Source organism: Lissotriton vulgaris, unplaced genomic scaffold (assembly GCF_964263255.1).
Source record: "Lissotriton vulgaris unplaced genomic scaffold, aLisVul1.2 SCAFFOLD_1533, whole genome shotgun sequence".
Lineage (NCBI taxonomy): Eukaryota > Metazoa > Chordata > Amphibia > Caudata > Salamandridae > Lissotriton > Lissotriton vulgaris.
In genome coordinates, this window is record NW_028243822.1 from 212,396 (window position 1) to 231,373 (window position 18,978).

Here is an 18,978-nt window from a genome sequence, read left to right on the forward strand (position 1 = left end):
CTATGCTGCCCAGCAATGGGATTGCTGTGCAGCATGGCTGAAAATTAAAAAAAGGTGCTATGACTCATTCAATTCTGACTCCATCATAGCGTTTTTTTTTTCTTCCAATCATGCTGCACAGCAGCTGAGCATATGTACAAAATTGCTTAAAAAACATTGACAAAGTCAAAAAGTAGAGACAAATGTCGAGTAGGGTGGTAGGGCCGGTGGAAGCAACAACAGGGAGTGGGTCAAGCAACATGGTGGGAGGGGGAGAGGGCAAGCAACGACGACAGGGCCACTAAGCAGGAAGGCAATAACAAGGGGGCGGGGCACGGTGGAAACAATGACAGGAAAAGAAGGAACGGGGAAAGGGTCAAGATAAAATCTGTGAGGGGATTGGGCAAGAAATAATGCAGAGGGAGGAGGACAGGGCAAGAAATGACAGGGCAACAACACAGGAGAGGAGAAGGGAATGGGGAAGTGCGATGTGGTGTGGGACGTGAGGAGGAAGGGAGATGGCTTGCAAACACATGCACTCTTAGTAAGTGCTGCAAGTAGAAGAAAAAAGTAACGGGGGCAGAAAACACGAGCAGCTGAAGGACACTCACAAAGAAAGGAAGTAGTATTTGTACCATGCTCTCGGAAAGGGAGAAACACATGAAAAGGAAGTGAAGCTGGCACTTGCTGACCAAACAAGCCAGCAAATAAAAGTGATGATGAAGCAAACCAATGGTAAGCAGTGGGCAGGCTATAAGCCAGCATTAAGCTTGCAAAATGTCTCACATGTGACAGCGAATGTGCTGTTTCAGACGAGATCTAATAAGAAGCAAGCAAATGAGAGTGGCAAGAAAGCAAACTAATGGATGAAATGGGCATACTTTAAGCCCATATTCGGCTTTTGGTATGGCCCACAGGAGATCTTTCACAAAAAGGCAGGTAAAAGCAAACCATTTTTATTTTCAACTATTTTTTTCTGAACCAAGCCATTGCTTTAAAAGAGTATTTAAGTTGTATATGAAAGCATATGTGGTATGGTGTGGCATGATATTTTATGATATGGTATGCTATGATATAGTGTGAATGTGTGGTATGGTATGGCCTGTCATTGCATAATATGGCCTGTCATTTTATAGTATGGTGTGGTATGGTACGGAATGTCCTGTCATTGTGTGATATGGTATGGCCCGTCATTGTATAATATGGCATGGTTTGATACAGTATGGTTGATATGGCTTGCCATGGTATAGTATGGTAAGGCATGGCATGGTATGGTATGGTATGGTAAGCTGTGACCTGACATTGTAAGGTATGTCGTGGTGTGGTATGGTATGGTCTGGTCTGTCATTGCTGCCGTATAGTATGACCTTTCACTGTATAGTATGGTTTATTATGAAATGGTATGGCCGGTCATAATAAGATATGGTATGAAATACTATTGTATAGTATGGCCTGTCATCTTAAATGATGGTATGGCCAGGACCACTGGAATTATGCAGCAGGAGAGTTCCAAATTATGTAGGATGGTTGAGTACATTATGCAACCAGAAAGGGGAATTATGTGGCATAATGTGGCACATTTTGTAATAGTATTACTTCATTTTTTCATACTTTTTAAACTTGGTAACACTCTCTGGACCTTAGTTGCCTTACATTAGTAACAATTTATTACTTAAATATATCAATAAACAGCAGAAAGGTGACTAGTCCACCTTTGCAAAGGTCCCTCCACTGCACAGCAACATGTTTTGTCGCATTTTAGTAACTTTTGAATCGTTTGAGCTAGAAACATTTTTTTGTTAAAATCTGCAGGTTATGTGGCAGATGTTGGATTATGTGGCAAAATCGGCTAATCTCTAATTATGTGAAAATTGCAGTAGCCGCACAATTCCTGTGGCCCTGGGTATGGCCTGTGATTGTATATTATAGTTTGATATGGCATTCCATTGTGTAGTATTATATGGTATGGTATGATATGGCCTGTCATTTTATAGTATGATTAGTAGCCCGTCCCGACGTTGTCCGGGTATGAATTGCTGCCGGCTAGTAGTATATTGTTTTGTAGGATTTCGTTTTGATAGCATTTCTTATCTGTGACAGGCCTGTGAAACGCTCCGATTCACAGTGCACTGCTGATGCACTTAAGAGTGCGCGTTCAGTAGTGTGTGAACTCGAGTTTCCCTACTTTATTTTTCCTTGCAATATTATATAGCGCAAACTCGACAACATGGCATGAGCTCAATTTACATCACAGAAGAACACATTCATTTCTGGTAGGCACGGGGAGACAAAGCGATTTACCTGGAATCACAGGATGTTGAGCTGAAGCCGAGATTCGAACATAGCTCCCCAGCTCTAAAGTTCGCAATTCTAGAACTTGTGGTGGGAGGTGTGTCTAAAAGTGTATGTTGGTGCTGGCTATCAATGAGAGAGACCTGTGCATTTTTCAAATGGGTGGTGAAAAAATATGAGTATGTTGCTGGAGATGTGGGCCGCTGTGCCACCAATGTACTTACCGGGGGAGGGTAAACACCCATTATTCCGCAACTTTCTTTCCGCATACCATCACTCCGCATACTTTCATTACGAAAGTACCATGACTCCGCAATGCCATTATAACGCATGACATTACATTTTATATGCTTTTACCACGTATACATTTACAACGAAATTCGTAGTAAATGCATGAATGTTAAAAGCATGTTTTTTAAAATGTTTGGATAAGGTAAGTATGGGTATAGGGGTATATGTTTTGGGGTACTGACGTATGTGTTTTGGGGTGTTTGGGTATTTTAAGGGTTCAGATATAGTTTTGGATTGTGGGGTACACTCCTGCTCGGACGCTGGCCATAGAGGTACCGACGGACAGAGCGGGGCCTCCTTCTTCCCGAGTGGGTGCCGGGTGAGGTGAGGCGATCTCCCACAGAATGCTGGGAGAATAACGATTAGTTGGATAAACACCAGAGAACATTTGGGCTCAAAGTTTCTGATAGGATTAATCCATATTGTTAATGCACTTAGTTTTCACAAATTGCAGTCGCTATATAACTACTGGTCCTGAAGAAAGCTTGGACTCATTGTCCACATAAGCTGAAACATGTCGACCCTAATGCACTGCGCCGTTATATAGTTATTCTTTAAGACTGTTAGGCGTTGCTTTTAACCCTTGACCCTGGGATAATATCTAATAAACATATTTTTTGTCTCAGGAGCCAATTTTATTTTTCACTTTCTTTTTCTTTCTCACTAGCACTGCACTCCATCAGTCCTACTCTTGAAACACTGTGGTCTGGAAAAGTATTTTCAAAATCCATCTCCGCATCATTACCAGGTGCTTTGGGAGAGATTTGGGTTTATGATATGTATCCCACATGACAATATTCCATCATAATGGTGGGCTGATGGGAATTTTTTCCAACCCAGCGTTATCATAGTGGTGACATGTTGGTCTAATGATCTTTTTTGCGCGACACAACACACAAGCAATCATGTGGACCAGGTAACTTGTTTGTTTTTTCAATAGGCATAGGGGTTTGAGCTACCGTGGTCGTTAAATATTCCCCTTCGACCCCCCTCATTTGTTTTTTTCGGTATCAATGAGAGAGACCTGTGCATTTTTCAAATGGGTGGTGAAAAAATATGAGTATGTTGCTGGAGATGTGGGCCGCTGTGCCACCAATGTACTTACCGGGGGAGGGTAAACACCCATTATTCCGCAACTTTCTTTCCGCATACCATCACTCCGCATACTTTCATTACGAAAGTACCATGACTCCGCAATGCCATTATAACGCATGACATTACATTTTATATGCTTTTACCACGCATACATTTACAACGAAATTCGTAGTAAATGCATGAATGTTAAAAGCATGCTTTTTAAATGTTTGGATAAGGTAAGTATGGGTATAGGGGTATATGTTTTGGGGTACTGACTATGTGTTTTGGGGTGATTGGGTATTTTAAGGGTTCAGATATAGTTTTGGATTGTGGGGTACAGGGGTAGTTTTAGGGTTTAGGGATAGGTGTGGGTTTTGGGGTACAGGGTATTTTTAGGGTTCAGGGCTAGGTTTGGGTTTTGGGGTATAGGGGTATTTTTAGGGTTCAGGAGTAGGTTTGGGGTTTGGGGTACAGGGGTATTTTAAGGGTTCAAGGCTATGTTTGGGTTTTGGGGTACAGGGGTATTTTTAGGGTTCAGGGCTAGGTTTGGGTTTTGGGGTACAGGGGTATTTTAAGGTTCAAGGGTAGGTTTGGGTTTTGGGGTACAGGGTTATTTTTAGGATTCAGGGCTAGGTTTGGGTTTGGGGGTACAGAGGTATTTTTAGGGTTCAGGGGTAGGTTTAGGTCTTGGGGTACAGGGTATTTTAAGGGTTGGGGGCTAGGTTTGGGGTTTGGGGTACAGGGGTATTTTAGGATTCAGGGGTAGGTTTGGGTTTTGGGGTACAGTGGTATTTTTAGGGTTCAGGGCTAGGTTTGGGTTTTGGGGTACAGGGGTATTTTTAGGGTTCAGGGGTTTTGGGGTACAGGGGTATTTTTAGGGTTTAGGGATAGGTTTGTGTTTTTGGGTACAGGGTATATTTATAGGGTTAAGATGGGTTAGTGTTTAAGGGTGTTGGGATATATTAAGGAGTAAGGGTGGGTTATTATTATGGGGTGCATGGGTATTTAAAGGGAGCAGGGTGGGATTAGGACACGATATGAGACATGGCATGAAGCGCGGAATGTACCACACACCCCCAGCATTTGTCACGCCCCCAGCACATGCCCACAGCACAACGCAGACACGCCCACAAGGGACTACTTTGCTGGCACGGTTCTTTTACCTTTTAAATGTATGTGGTGGGCGTCTGCATAGCCTATGTCCTTCTGCTGCAACTGCCCTTTCCAACGCTGTATTGGGTGTTGTGATTGGTGCTGTGGTTCCTGAGATTACCCACCTCAAAGGTTTGGGCTCTCTCTTTATTATATTAGTATGGATATGGTATGGCCTGTCATTGTATGGTATGGTATGGTGCGATCTGTCTTTGGATGGTATGAGATATATGGTATGGCTGGTCATTTTATAGTATGGTATGGTATTGTAAGGGGTGGCTGGTCATTTTATAGTATTGTATGGTATTGCCTGTCATTGAATAGTACTGTATTGTATGGGATGGCCTGTCATGGTATCCTATGGCATGGTACAGTATGGCCTGGCATTGTAGGGTATGGTATGATATTGAATGGCATGGTATGGCCTTCTGGTAGAGTATGGCCTGTCATTGTATGGTATGGAATGGTATAGCCTGTCATGATAAGATAAAGTATTGTATGCCTTGTCATTGGATAGTATAGTATGGTGTGATATGGTATGGCCTGTCATTGAATCGTATGGTATGGTATGACCTGTCATTGTATGGTAAGGTATGGAAGATTATGGTATCGCATCATGGTATGATATCACTTGTCATTGTAAGGTATGCTATGGTATAGCCAGTAATTGTATGGTATGAAATGGTATGCCATTGCCTATCATTTGATAGCATTGTGTGGAATGGTATGGTATGGCCTTTCATTGTATAGTATGGATTGTCATTGTACATTATGGTATGGTATTGCCTGTTATTGAATAGTAGGGTTTTGTATGGTATGACTTGCCATTGTATTATATGGTAAGGTCTCCTGGCATGGTATGATATGGCATGTCATTTTAGAGTATGGTATGGTATTGTATGGTATGATAGGGCATGTCCTATACTATAGTATGCTATGACTTGTCAGCATATAGTATGCTATGTATGTCATTTTATGGTATGGTATGGTAAGGTATAACCTGTTGTGTAGTATGGCATGTATGTATGTATGTATAGGTGTTCTTGTATAGCGCTATCACTGTCACCCGACGGGCATCCTGGCGCTTAGACTATGATGACACAGAACATGATTTTATCAGCTACCACTCGATTTACATTGCTCTGGGGAACAGGTGAGTCTTTAATGTTTTTTTGAAGATAGCAAAATCTTCTTGGCCCCTAAGACCTAACGGCAAAGAATTCCACAGCCGCGCTGCGGTGATCCTAAAAGACCGTCCGCCCATCCGGGCCCTTAGGAACTTAGGTACTACCACCAAGTGAGCCGAGGCTGACCGGAGTGTTCTTGATGGGAGATACCATGAAAAGAGATCTTGCAGGGGGGCAGGGCCTTGATTGTGTAGAGCTCTAAAGACCAGACATAGAGCCTTAAAGTTCACCCGTTGAGAAATAGGGAGCCAATGGAGGTCCCTGAGTGCCTTGGCAGAAGAGTCCGAGCGCTGTCGCGACAGTGCCAGTTTGGCAGCAAAATTCTGTATGCGTTGGAGTTTTCCTAATACAGTAGTCGGGCCCCCAGCAGCAGTGCGTTGCAGTAGTCGAGACGACTTAATATTATGCTCCGCACTACCTCTGGTCTTGCCTGTGTCGGGAGCAAGGGTAAGATCTTTCTCAAAGAGCCAAGTAGAGCCATACATGTAGCCACCGTTTTGTTTACTGTTGTGTCCAGCTGTAGGTCAGAGCTGAACATAACCCCCAGATTCCGAACCGAATCAGCAGGCAAACTAGTGCCTTGAAAATCGGGAGGCCAGAAACCCTGTGGTAGGGGTCTGGAGATCCGGTCCAAGGAGCAGTGTAGTACCTCGGTTTTTGAGCTGTTGAATTGAAGGGAATTATTCCCCAGCCATTCTGCCGTAGTACACATGCATCGATGGAAAACCTCCTGTGATACCCCTCCCTTACCCTGAAACGAGAAGATAAGTTGGGTGTCATCGGCGTAATTGGTGACCGTTATGCCAAACGACTTGATCAGCATGATCAAGGGGCGAAGGTACAGTTTGAAGAGGATGGGGCTGATGGCTGAGCCCTGGGGTACTCCTTGCCCAACCCTCTTGATGTTCGATTGAAAGGGTGGCAGAGCGACTACCTGGTGCCTTTGATCGAGATATGACACTAGCCATTCAAGGGCCAAGCCCGATACCCCAGCCTCTCTCAGTCTCCCGATCAAGATTGCATTGTTGACCGTGTTGAACGCGGCCGACATGTCAAGCAGCACTAGAAAGGCTGCTTGGCCCTGGTCGGCACGCGTTCGAAGGTCATCGAGAACAGTCACCAAAGCCGACTCTGTCCCGTGTGCCGGTTGAAACCCAAACTGAGCCACATCCAAATGATTTTTCTCCAGAAAGTTGGAGAGGTGTTTTGTGGCCAGTTTCTCTAAGATTTTAATGGGAAATGGCAGGAGGGAGATGGGCCTAAAATTGGCCGGGCATGTGGGGTCTAGATTCTCCTTTTTAAGCAGTGGAGAAACCACCGCCAGTTTCCAGCAGTCTGGCACCCGTGCTGAGGTGAGAGACTGGCAGCAGATGGAAAATAGTGGGAAAAACAGCTCTTCACGACAGAGTTTCCAGAATTTAGGGGGTAAAGGATCAGATGGTGAACCAGAGGACACCCCGTCAGCCAGAGAGCAAAACTCCTCGAAGGATGGTAGAGGGAAGTTACTTAGCTCCCCTGATTCAGTACTCTCCTTCCCTTTCTCAGGCGAGATGGAGTCGTGTGCAGTACCACTAGTAGAGGGGGAGAGATTGTTTAATATATTGGCTATCTTGTCCTCAAAGGCTTGAGCTAAGGAGTCGCAGAGAGCTTGTGAAGCCGGGATGGCATTTTTAGTGCAGTCAGGATGGGCCAGGTCCTTAACTATCTTAAATAAGGCCTGAGATTTGTTTGCGGCTGTCAGCAGAGATTCTTCTAAGAATCTGGCTTTAGCCCGCTTGATCTGGGTCTTATAAGATGCAAGTACTTGTCTAAAGAGGACTCTGTGTGGTTCCAGGTACTGTTTCCTCCAAATCCACTCCGCTTGTTTGCATTGGAGCTTAAGCTGCCGGAGTTCTTCCGAGTACCACGGCATGGCGAGATTAGTCCTATCTTTGATTTTCCGCAGCGGAGCCAAAGAGTCCAGGGAGGTAGATATTTGCTGAAAAAGCGTCTCATAACTCTCATCACATTCACTCCCAGTGCAAAGCCCCCAGGCAGCAGAGAGGGCAGAATGGTTTGTTTGAGGAGTTTAGACCATTGTCTCCCCATTCTAGTGCCCGCTGTACTCGCCTTCTTTAAGAAGGCGCTGGAACACGAAAGGGAGAACTGAACGAGAGCGTGGTCGGTCCAGCACTGAGGCAGGACGCCAAGTATTGAAGTGCGACCCGCATCAGAGAAGAGTAAATCAAGAGTATGGCCTTTAGAATGGGTTTTGGAGAGTACTAGTTGTTCAAGCTCGATATTGCGACAGGCTTGTACCAACTCCTCGTGGGCCGACTTGATTGATCCTTCCGACCACAGGTTAAAATCCCCCAACACCATCAGCTTTGTGTGGGAATGTGAGAGATCATATATGAAATCTATGAGCTCAGGAACGGCCGACAATGGACTAGCCGGGGGTCTGTAACATAATAGACCCGTAAGTAGTACACCTCCAAGGTCCTTGATGAAAAAACCCAGTGTTTCACACCCGGCAATTGCCTTGACGTTGAGCTGAGTGAGGTGTAGGGTTTGTCTAAAGATTATACCAGTTCCACCTCCTCTGCCTCCCACCCTAGGATTATGCATTATTTTAAAGCCCGGGGGGCAGGCAGTTCCAAGTTTCACTGAACTGGATGATGTTGTCCACGTCTCTGTCATAAAGAGAACGTCAAGATGGTGGGACTCGATAAGTAGCGCGATCTCATCACAATGCTTGACGAGTGACCGCACATTCAACAGCCCACAGGACAAAAGAGCTGGATGTTTACTGGGGGAGTTATACTTTTGATTATACTTTTGATTACTGGCAGAACCCGGGTTGAAACACAAGAGTACTATCTGTGTTTGTATGGTATGGTATGGTGTGTTATGGTATGGTAAGGTATGGCCTGTCATTGAATAGTATGTATGGTATGATCTGTCACTGTATACTCTGGTATGGTATGATATGGTACGGTATAGCCTGTAATTGAATGGCAAAGTATGGTATGGTATGGCATCAAGTTATAGCATGGTCTGTCATTGTTTGCTATGGAATTGTATGGCCTGTCATTTTATAGTATGTCATGGAATGTTAGGGTATGATATGTCCTTTCATTGTATAGTATAGTGTGGTATGGCTTGTCATTGTATAGTATGGTAAGGTGTGGTATGGTATGGAATGACCTGTCATTGAATAGTATGGTATTGTATGGTATGACTCGTCAATGTATAGTATGGCATGGTATTGTATGGTATGACATGGCTTGTCATTGTGTGGTATGGTATGGTCTCATGGTATGGTATGGCCTGTCATTGTATGGTATAGCATGAATGGTATGCCCTGTCATTTTTTGCACAATATGGAATGGTATGGTATGGACTGTCATAGTATGGTATGGCATGTATGGTGTGGCCTGTCATGTTATGGTGCGGTATGGAAGGGTATGGTATACACTGAAAATTGTATAGAATACTATGGCATGACTTGCCATTGTATGGTATGTGTTGGGCTTGGCCCTCTCTACAGAGTCATCCGGAAACCTTTTGCCTTCACCCTCTGGTTTTCTGAACCTAATTTTGTTGGCTTTTAGGACTCTGTGCACTTTACGACTGCTAACCAGTGCTAAAGTGCTTGTGCTCTCTCCTTTGATCATGTTAACATTGGCTTACACCCAATTGGCACATTTAATTTACTTTTAAGTCCCTAGTAAAGGGGTACTACATGTATCCCGGGCCTGTAAATTAAATGCTACTAATGGGCATGCAGCATGGATTGTGTCACCCACTTAAGGAGCCTTTTAAACATATCTCAGGCCAGCCATTGCAGCCTGTGTGTGCAGTTTTAAACTGCTATATTGAACTGACAAAATAAGCCTTTTACCAGGCCTAAACCTTCCTTTCCTGACCTGTCATTGAATAGTACGGTAGGGTACAGTATGATTATATGGTATGGCATGGCCTCATGGTATGATATGGTTTGTCATTGTGTGGTATGGTCTCATGGTTTGGTATTGCCTGTCATTGTATGGTATGACATGTATGGTATGGCCTGTCATTTTATGGTACAGTATGGAATGGTATGGTAGGGACTGTCATTGTATAGAATAATATGGCATAACTTGCCATTGTATGGTTTGTGTTGGACTCTCTACAGAGTCTTCCGCAAACATTCCGCAAACATTTTTGCCTTCACCCTCTGGTTTTATAAACCCGATTTTGTTGACTTTTAGGACTTTGTGCACTTTACGACTGCTAACAAGCGCTAAAGGGCTTGTGCTCTCTCCTTTTAGCATGGTAAAATTGGTTTACACCCAATTGGCACATTTCATTTACTTGTAACTCCCTAATAAAGTGGTACTACATGCGCTCAGGGCCTGAAATTAAATGTTACTAATGGTCATGCAGCATGGATTGTGCCACCCTTTTAAGTAGCCTTTTAAACATATTTCAGGCCAGCCATTGCAGTTTGTGTGTGCAGTTTTAAACTGACATTTTGAATAGGCAAAATAACCCTTTTTCCAGGCCTAAACCTTCCTTTTTAGGTTTCGCCTGAGCCAGCGCATGCGCTGCACTGCGAGACATTTAGTAGGGGCTTCAAAAAGTGCTACCACAAGCTGCTTTGGCTGGCCTAGCGCTTGCGTTCACGCAAGCGTGCACGCGCCCAACCGCCAGCTTTCCATCTGTCTTTCCTCTCACTTGAGTGCTTGATTAACGCTCCTCTGCCCCTCCCCTCCCCCGCCACGCTGCTTTCACTTTTGACATTTGCGTTTAAGATTAGCGCGGTGCCTGCCTCACGGCTACTGCACTAATTTAAATCATTGCAGCTGCTTCCGGAGACTGCACAGCTTTCTTTTGTATGAATGCACAAGAACGTAGCATTTTGTTTAAGATTAGTGCGGTGCCTGCCACACGGCCATCGCGTTAATGACTTCCTTGGAGACTACACAGGAACGAAGCAAAGGATAGGAGGGCGCTGCTTCGCAGAATAGAGACTCGTGCAAAGATTCTTGCCAGCACTCGTGCAAAGATTCTAGACAGTGTGCTCTGTATAGCTACTGGACAAAAAGTGCTCTATCCTCGCATGTAATGTCCTCAGCATTAGTTTCTTAGGCGGGTTGGAGGAACTCGTTCCAGGCTAAATGGGCAACATCGGTTTTACGTGTAAGGTTCCTAGGCTTGCGCATTTTGGGGCGCAGAAGTCGTCAAGAAGCTATTCCATCAGTCAAAGTTTTTTAGCAACGGAAGGTTGCATTCAGGGACATTGTGGTTTCGATTTAAATTTGCACATTCAGGAAATAGAAAACAACACACAAAATACAGTTACACGAAACGCCAGAATTTGGCAATGGCGCCCCGCCCGATACTGGACCATTTTGCAGGGACACATAATCCGTCTAATGAATCAACTCGATTCGTGGAATTCCCGCAACAGCTATTAAAAACACACCTACGAGTGGCCGCCTCATGCAACAAAATCAATTATTAAATGGCGTGGACTTCGCACACTTTAAGCACCGTCCAAAATCAATGAATAAATGGCGTGGACTTCGCACACTTTAAGCACCGTCCTTTTTTCGGGAACAGTGTGCCGACTCTTATTACAATCTAAGCACCTGCACCGAGTTCCCCAAATCCTTCAACCGACCACACAACACACTTAACATAAATACCTTTGGCCATGATAGTTTAGCGCTAGCAGCAGACGTGGGTAACCGGCCAGGGGTGTTGATAATGAAAGCTGAACAGAAAGTAATGTGACGCAGTCCTTTTAAATGTACCAAACATAAGCTGCCACTCGATTCTTCATTAGACCGATCAGATCGGTTATCATTGCCCGTTGCCCCTGCCTTTCAAGGTTTATTTAAAATTGTGGTTGGTTATCAGCAGTGACTAATCTCACCTCTCCATAAGGTTAACGCCCTCTGGCTCTCGCTAACCCTTTAACTCTCTGCGTGCCTTTTCAAATCCCCTTTCCCTTATCTGATTGGTTGTTGGTGATGAACGTAGAACAAAAGACTTGATTGCCATGGTTGAATAAGGATGCCTCTGAATAGTAAGACGTAGAGCAAATACCTATGCAGCGCGTGGAAATACGTTGCAATGGTTATAACCTTAAACAAAGCCATAAATAGGTTGCTCCTTTTGACACAAAGAACCTTTAATTAGTACAGACTACTCCAAGTACCGATACGTTTTAAATCCTGACTTTGTGTTTCTTTCGGGCATGCAATCTTAACATTCATCTCCTACCTAGAAAGAGATGTGTGCATCCTACACCTTGAAACATCATTGCCATATCTAACAGTCTGTACATTTATTTACTCCCCTGTCTGATTTATTGTCAATGTTTAATGTGGGCTTGTAATGTAAAGCCATCAAACACCCTTCACTGGACTGAGCAACGCTTTTAATGAAATAAATACAACAATTAAAAAGAGCTATTTAAATTGTTATTCATGTACATACTCCTACAGACAGAACCGGCCTTGGGCATGGATGAGCTGGGCCTAAGCCAGGGGTGCCAATTATCAAAGGGGTGCATCTGGAAACTGTCTGACTTAATGTTATGCAAACTGCAAATAGTATATCCCACTTGGTATCAATCAGGTTCCTTTAAAGACCTTGCAATCAACCCTTAACGTACCTCAGCATAATTGTTAGTGCCCCATCAACCCCTGGCCCTCTCCCCATCTTCCTTACACCTTTTGCCGTCACACTGCAACAACCAGGGTAGCTGTCCATTAATCTGATTTAGGGCCTACAGACAGATACATCTGATATTCTTACAAGGTATGCAAGTCTCTTACACTCAGGGATTGAGCAAAGTCAAATGCTTACCTCCAAATCGTAGTTTCTCTGAAGTACTTGGAAAGTGATGTGGCGAACAGCCAGAGCTGCTGACTTTGGAATTGGGGAACCACTTTCCAGTTTTGCTCAACATCCTTTGATTCTGGGCTAATCACTTCATCTTCCTGTCCTTAACAATTGATACGATCCTATGTAATGTAACTGGTGCTCAGGTAAAGTGCTCCAATACCTTCAGTTCTAATGTGCTCCATATAAAACAAGCATTGGTAAGGCCAAAAGGGCTCTCTTTTGGGACCTTATAAGTATTTAGTTATGGAGCACAATATCCTTGGTGCAACAACATCAACTGTTGCATGGCTAAACACTTATACGGTCCAAAAGCGAGACCTATTGGCTATGCTAATGCTTGTTAATACAGGGAAGCCACCCCTAGGGTAGCCCCAAAACAGTCCATAGGACACGGTGCAGTGTATTTAAAAAGTTGGACATGCACTTTTATGTTTTACATGTCCGGGTAGTGAAAAATTCTTAAATTAATTTTTCACTACTGCAAGACCTGCCTCTCCCATAGGATTGCATTGGGTTAACATATTACTTTTAATAAGTGATACCTCGCCATTGAGAGCTGGTAAGAATGCTCAGTTTGGTGTCTAAAGAATTGTCATTTAAAACTCTTGTTCGAGGCATATGAGCTGCATATTGTACACTGTGCATAAATCGCCATCTGGTGTTGGGCTCGGATGCTTGCACTTTGTTGTTGTCTTGGAAGAGTCTTTTGTAGTCGCGAGATAGGTGACTCCTCCCTTGGAAGTTAGTACGTATGGGCATTGACTCCATCCTTAGATTGTTTTTTTCAGTCATTGGGTTCGGATATAACTTTTGCGCTCCGATTCGGCACCATATTTTCCAAACCTTCTCAACCGCAAACTATCTACAACTCGACTGTATTGTTTTTTATTGCGTGATCTTTGACGCGCATCGCAAATACTCGATTCCGGTCGTCGACGCGGGCCGCTGAGCCTATCTACGCCGTTCGAGCCTACAGCTCATGGAAAGGCCTCCATTCAAAAAATGCCCCCAGTGTGGACTGAAATTCCCACACAGTGACCATCACAAGGTCTGTAACCTGTGTCTCTCGCCCGAGCACAATGAGAACAATTGCCAAGCCTGCTCCTCTTTTCGATCCAAGAAAATCATCCGTGATCGCTGGGCCCGATAATACATCATGGGGCAGCAAGCAGCTCTGGCACCAGTAGACATCTTCAAGAAAAGGCCCCGATGTCTCGGAGGAGGATTCTGAGGACCTGGAAATCGTGTCCGAAGCAGACAACTCAGACGACCACATCACTCCTGGTCAACGAGTGAACACAACTGCCCCTACCCCAACTGCACCAGAACAAAGAAGACCCTGGTTAGGACTTCGCCTCCTGGCGCCAGTCGCAACTGAAAACAAGCTTCAGAAGCCCTGGCCTCGGGCCCGGCTCTGAAAATAAAGGACAAGCCTTCCGGTAGCTCGGGACCGACCAAACCACATATCAGTGTCCCACAGGCACCTTTTGCACCGAAGACGGGAGAGCAACCAACTCCGGAAAAGAAGTCGGCACCAACCACCTCAACGCCAAAAGAAAAACCATTAGATCCAAAGCCAAAGCCTTCGGAACCGAAAAAGATTTCCGGCTTCATAGTCAAGCCAAAATACCTCCTAAGGCCTCGGAGCAGAAATCCAAACCCCGCTCGGACCCCAAGAAGTCAGTACCGAAAGCGGTTACCAAAGTGGAAGAATTTTTTTGACCCGATCCTGTCGATTCCAAGCAGAAACAACTCTATGTAGACCCCAATACAGGACATGTGGCTACTGTTCCACACAACAAGAGGAAGCTAGACACATCAGGCACTCCTGCAGTGCCTGTAAAGAAAAAAAGACTGTGCCCCTTCTCCTATAAGACCCTATTATACTGTTCTTCCTCCTAAGCCTGTCCTTCCTCCTGAGCCTGTTCTTCCTCCTAAGCCTGTCTCTCCTCAACAGCCTCCAAAATTCCCACCTCATTCACCACCACCACAGGATGATGATGCTAATAATTTAGGGGGTGGGGGAGGCAACAATGACCCTTTCACTGACCCTGATGATGACATGGACACACCACAGGACGATTGAGACGATTATGATGACCCAATAGATCCCCCAGAACTCCCTGATTCCCATCTATATCCAACAAAACCATCTCCCCCAGATGACAATATTGGCTTTGGTCAGCTTGTAAATAGAGCTGCTGTCTACCATGGTGTTCACATGCATTCAGACCCTGCAGACAAGGACTTCCTTCTAGACACCTTTGAACAGTCACAAAAAACTGTCTAAACCCTGCCAATGTTAAAAAGGGTCATTAAACATGCCCCCGACATATTCAAAGAACCAGTGAGAGGGGGCGGAGCTTGCCGGCGACTGAGATGGCCGCTTGAGCCACGAGCTCTGTCTCGTTGCCCTCATTATCCTATATTATCCTGCATCAGTTCTAGGTTTTACTGTCCCTGTGCCACTTCCCGAATTGCAGTGCGGCCAGAGCCAGTGGTGGAATGTCTACGACGCCTGTGGCCTGAAGATATTCATCTGCCCGGGTGGTGGTGCCGTAGGCCCAACAGCCGCAACCTGTAGTGCCGCCTGAGCCCATGCTGTGTCGCAGTGCGTGCGGACCGGGCTGAGTGGAGGCCCGGCAGCGGTCCGGACTGCAGACCCTGAGGCCCAAGCTTGAGCTCGCCCCTGACGCCCTGCACGACCGGAGAGGTGGGTGCCCCAGCGACTCTCCCCCCCAGCACAGACTCTCCCCCGCCGACCTACCTGGGGGGCGAAGGCCCCTCTGTGCAGCTGTCTTCACGCCGGAGCCTGGGGTACTAGAGAGACGGCGGTTCCCAGCCGTGATCAACGGAAGGTGGGAGCACCGCAGTTGCAGGTTGCTGCCCCTGGAGAGAGCATGCTACGGCGGCGTCGAAGTGGAGCGGAGTGGGGGCCACGTGAACTGGCGCAGAGCACAGAGAAGGCCTAGCACCATCTGGAAGTCTGGCCTCCTCCGGAACAGCGCGATCTTGGCGCTAGCATAGGGGGAATCCAGTGGATTCTGCTGCAGGCGTAGGTGGTCTGTGTCAGCTGGCGAGGTGGGACCTGCGAGCGGAGCAGGCAAGCCCAGCAATCACCCAGAAGGTGTTTCTCATCCCCCTCTCTGATGGATCCTGAACGGCCCCAACTTAACTGAGTGGCACCTCCCGATATGCGGCGCACAGGGGACCCAGAGTGGGACTCGAGTTTGGCGATCAGAGGTCAGTGCAGACGACAGCAGTTTGGGACGGCTCTAGGAGCCCGGAGGTGCTTAGCGTGACACAGATCCTGACGGGACATTGTGCTCTTATACGAGAGGTGATACTGCAGATCCCTGTGGTGAGATTCTATACTTCACAGTACACGACCCCCTTAGCATCAGGCGCCCCTGGCAAGATGGGCAGGGGTGACAAAACACAGAGCAAGCTGTCCTTTGACCAAAGGCGCTCGAAGTCGCAGAACACTGCTGGACAGGTTAAAGTTACCACACAATCGGTGGATGACGCCACTGCGGGCGCAGATCTGAAAAGCTTGCTCTTAGCCATGGAAAAAGGTCTACAAAATAGTATGACGGCCCTAGGTTCCAAGATTAATGCCCTCACTTACAGAATGGACAGGGTGGCGGAACGTATTGACAAGCATGCTGAAAGGCTGGATATGTCCGAGAGACGGCTGACGGAGATGGAGGAAGCGCACATGGAGCTCAACACCGATCATAAAAAGATAGAGAAGCTCATGCAGGCCCTGCAAGACAAAACAGAAGATTTGGAGGCCCGCTCCCGTTGCTGTAACCTCCGCATCACGGGCCTTCCGGAGACGACCCAGACGGGCAACATGGAGAAATTTGTCGAGCACCTTCTGGTCACCCTGCTCGGAGAAGGGATTTTTTCTTCCATGTTTGTGGTTGAACGGGCTCACCACTCGTTGGGCCCTCGGCCTCGCCATGGAGCACCGCTCCGCCCCATTATTGTCAAGCTACTCAATTACAGGGACAGGGATGTGGTGTTGCGGCTGGCTAGAGACAAAAAATCGCTGCAATTTGAGGGCTCTGAGATCTCGCTTTATCCAGATTTTACCGCCAGGGTGCAGGAGGCCCCAAAGCACTTCGCCCCATTCAAGAGACAGCTCAGAGACCTTGGTCTTGATTACGCTATGCTGTACCCGGCCAAACTGCGGGTTAACCGGGAGGGTCACTCCCATCTTTTCGCCGACCCCAAAGCCCTCCAGCAAGCGCTGAAGGTTTGGTCGGAGGAACATCGTCAGGATGCGAACAAATCATCGGAGTGAGAGGAGAGGAGTAGCCAGCTTGATGAGCAAGAATGATCCCTTGCCCGCTTCCAGTGTACCCCACTGAGATACAAGGGGTGCGGAACAGTGCCTGTAACGTGGACACACCTAGGGTACAGTATAATTGCTGGGTTGGACTTTGAGTGGTGGCGGGGTGATGTGGGCGGGAAACATGATGGTCCCAAATGGTGACCTGCAGATAGAGAGTCAGGATGATGGCTGACGACACGCTGTAGTCCGGCTTGTCGGTCTCAAGCCTTGGAGACAAGTACAGACGACTAACGTAAGCTGGTTGGTATCCATGCACAGGGGGTAGAGGCATGTTGAACTGATGGGACAGCTCACAGCGAAGTCGAAATTGCCTGAAGCCTTGTTGAATTCGTTCTGACTGATGCTTACGACATGGGGCAACAGGGGGCCGGAGCAAAGAGTCTATTACAGAGCACATCTGCACAGTACGCTGGTTGTGCGGCAACTTCGGCCCCCGCGTGCGATGCACCCTTATGACTTCCTGAAAGTCATACACATTGGAGATGGAGCTGAAGGGTGGGTAGGTGGTGGAATTTACTGCAAGGCCAGGTTGGGGGTGGTCTGCTGTGGGTGGGGGGGGGGACTTGCTGAGGTGTTGGGGGACTCTGTTGAGGGACGGGGGGATTGTTTTGGTTTTTGAACGTACAACGGAATGCAAACCCATATAATACCCACCCACACACGCAGCACACAATAGCGGCTGATGACTCAAATGGCTGACCCACAAACGCCTAATCCCATTCCCATGATAAGAGCACTCACATGGAACGTTAGGAGCTCAATGATTACCGAATGCTGCGGAAGGTGTCTGAGCTATCTACAGCGGCACCACGTAGACGTAGCACTCCTTCAGGAGACGCATTTGCCACTGTCGAGCAGAATGCTGCATGGTAGGGGGCTGGAGGGTAACATCACAGCAGCAGGCTTTACGACACACGCCAGAGGAGTTCTGACCTGGGTCAATCCCAAATCGAAGCTGTCAGACTCTCCTGAGCGCAGACACATCAGGCCGCTTTGTTATATCGAGGTGTACAGGACTGGGGCTGTACTTAGTGATAGTCAATGTATATGGCCCAAATTATGGTTCCCCGGAATTTTACCAAACCTTGGTGATGACAGCTCAGGATTATACTACGGCCCAATTCCTGTGGGGTGGGGACTTTAACTTTGTACTCGACCCGGTGTTAGATAGATCTGCAGGCCCAGCACGTAAGCCCTCTGCAGCTGCGCGGGTGCTACATAGCGTGATCACTAATTTAGACCTAGAAGACGTGTGGAGGCTGTGGCATGTAACCCAAGGGGGGTACACTCACTACTCGGATTATTATGACATATACACCAGAATAGACTACTGGTTGGCATCCTCCACCATACTGGGTCGGATGCGGGATTGCAGGGTCCTGCCGCGCACTGTGTCGGACCATTTGCCACTGCTGCTCGTGATTGATGCCCCCAGAAGGTCGATCCCTCCGTTCACATGGCGCTTCCCGCCTTACTCGCTACTTGACCCCGTGTTCTGAGGGGAGCTTGCAGAGGCGATAGATGTCTTCTTTGAGACCAATGTAGGCTCAGTGAATAGCTTCCAAACAGTTTGGGAGGCAATCAATGTATACATTAGGGGCGTGGTTATGTCCAAGCACTCGGGAGTGCTTAAGTCCATTAGGCAGAGACTCACGGACCTGGAATGGAAGTTGGCACAGTTAGAAGAGCGTCAACAAAGCAACCCAGCCTCTTTGGTAGGTGAGGAGATCAAGGCACTCCTGACTGAGTATCATGAAGAGG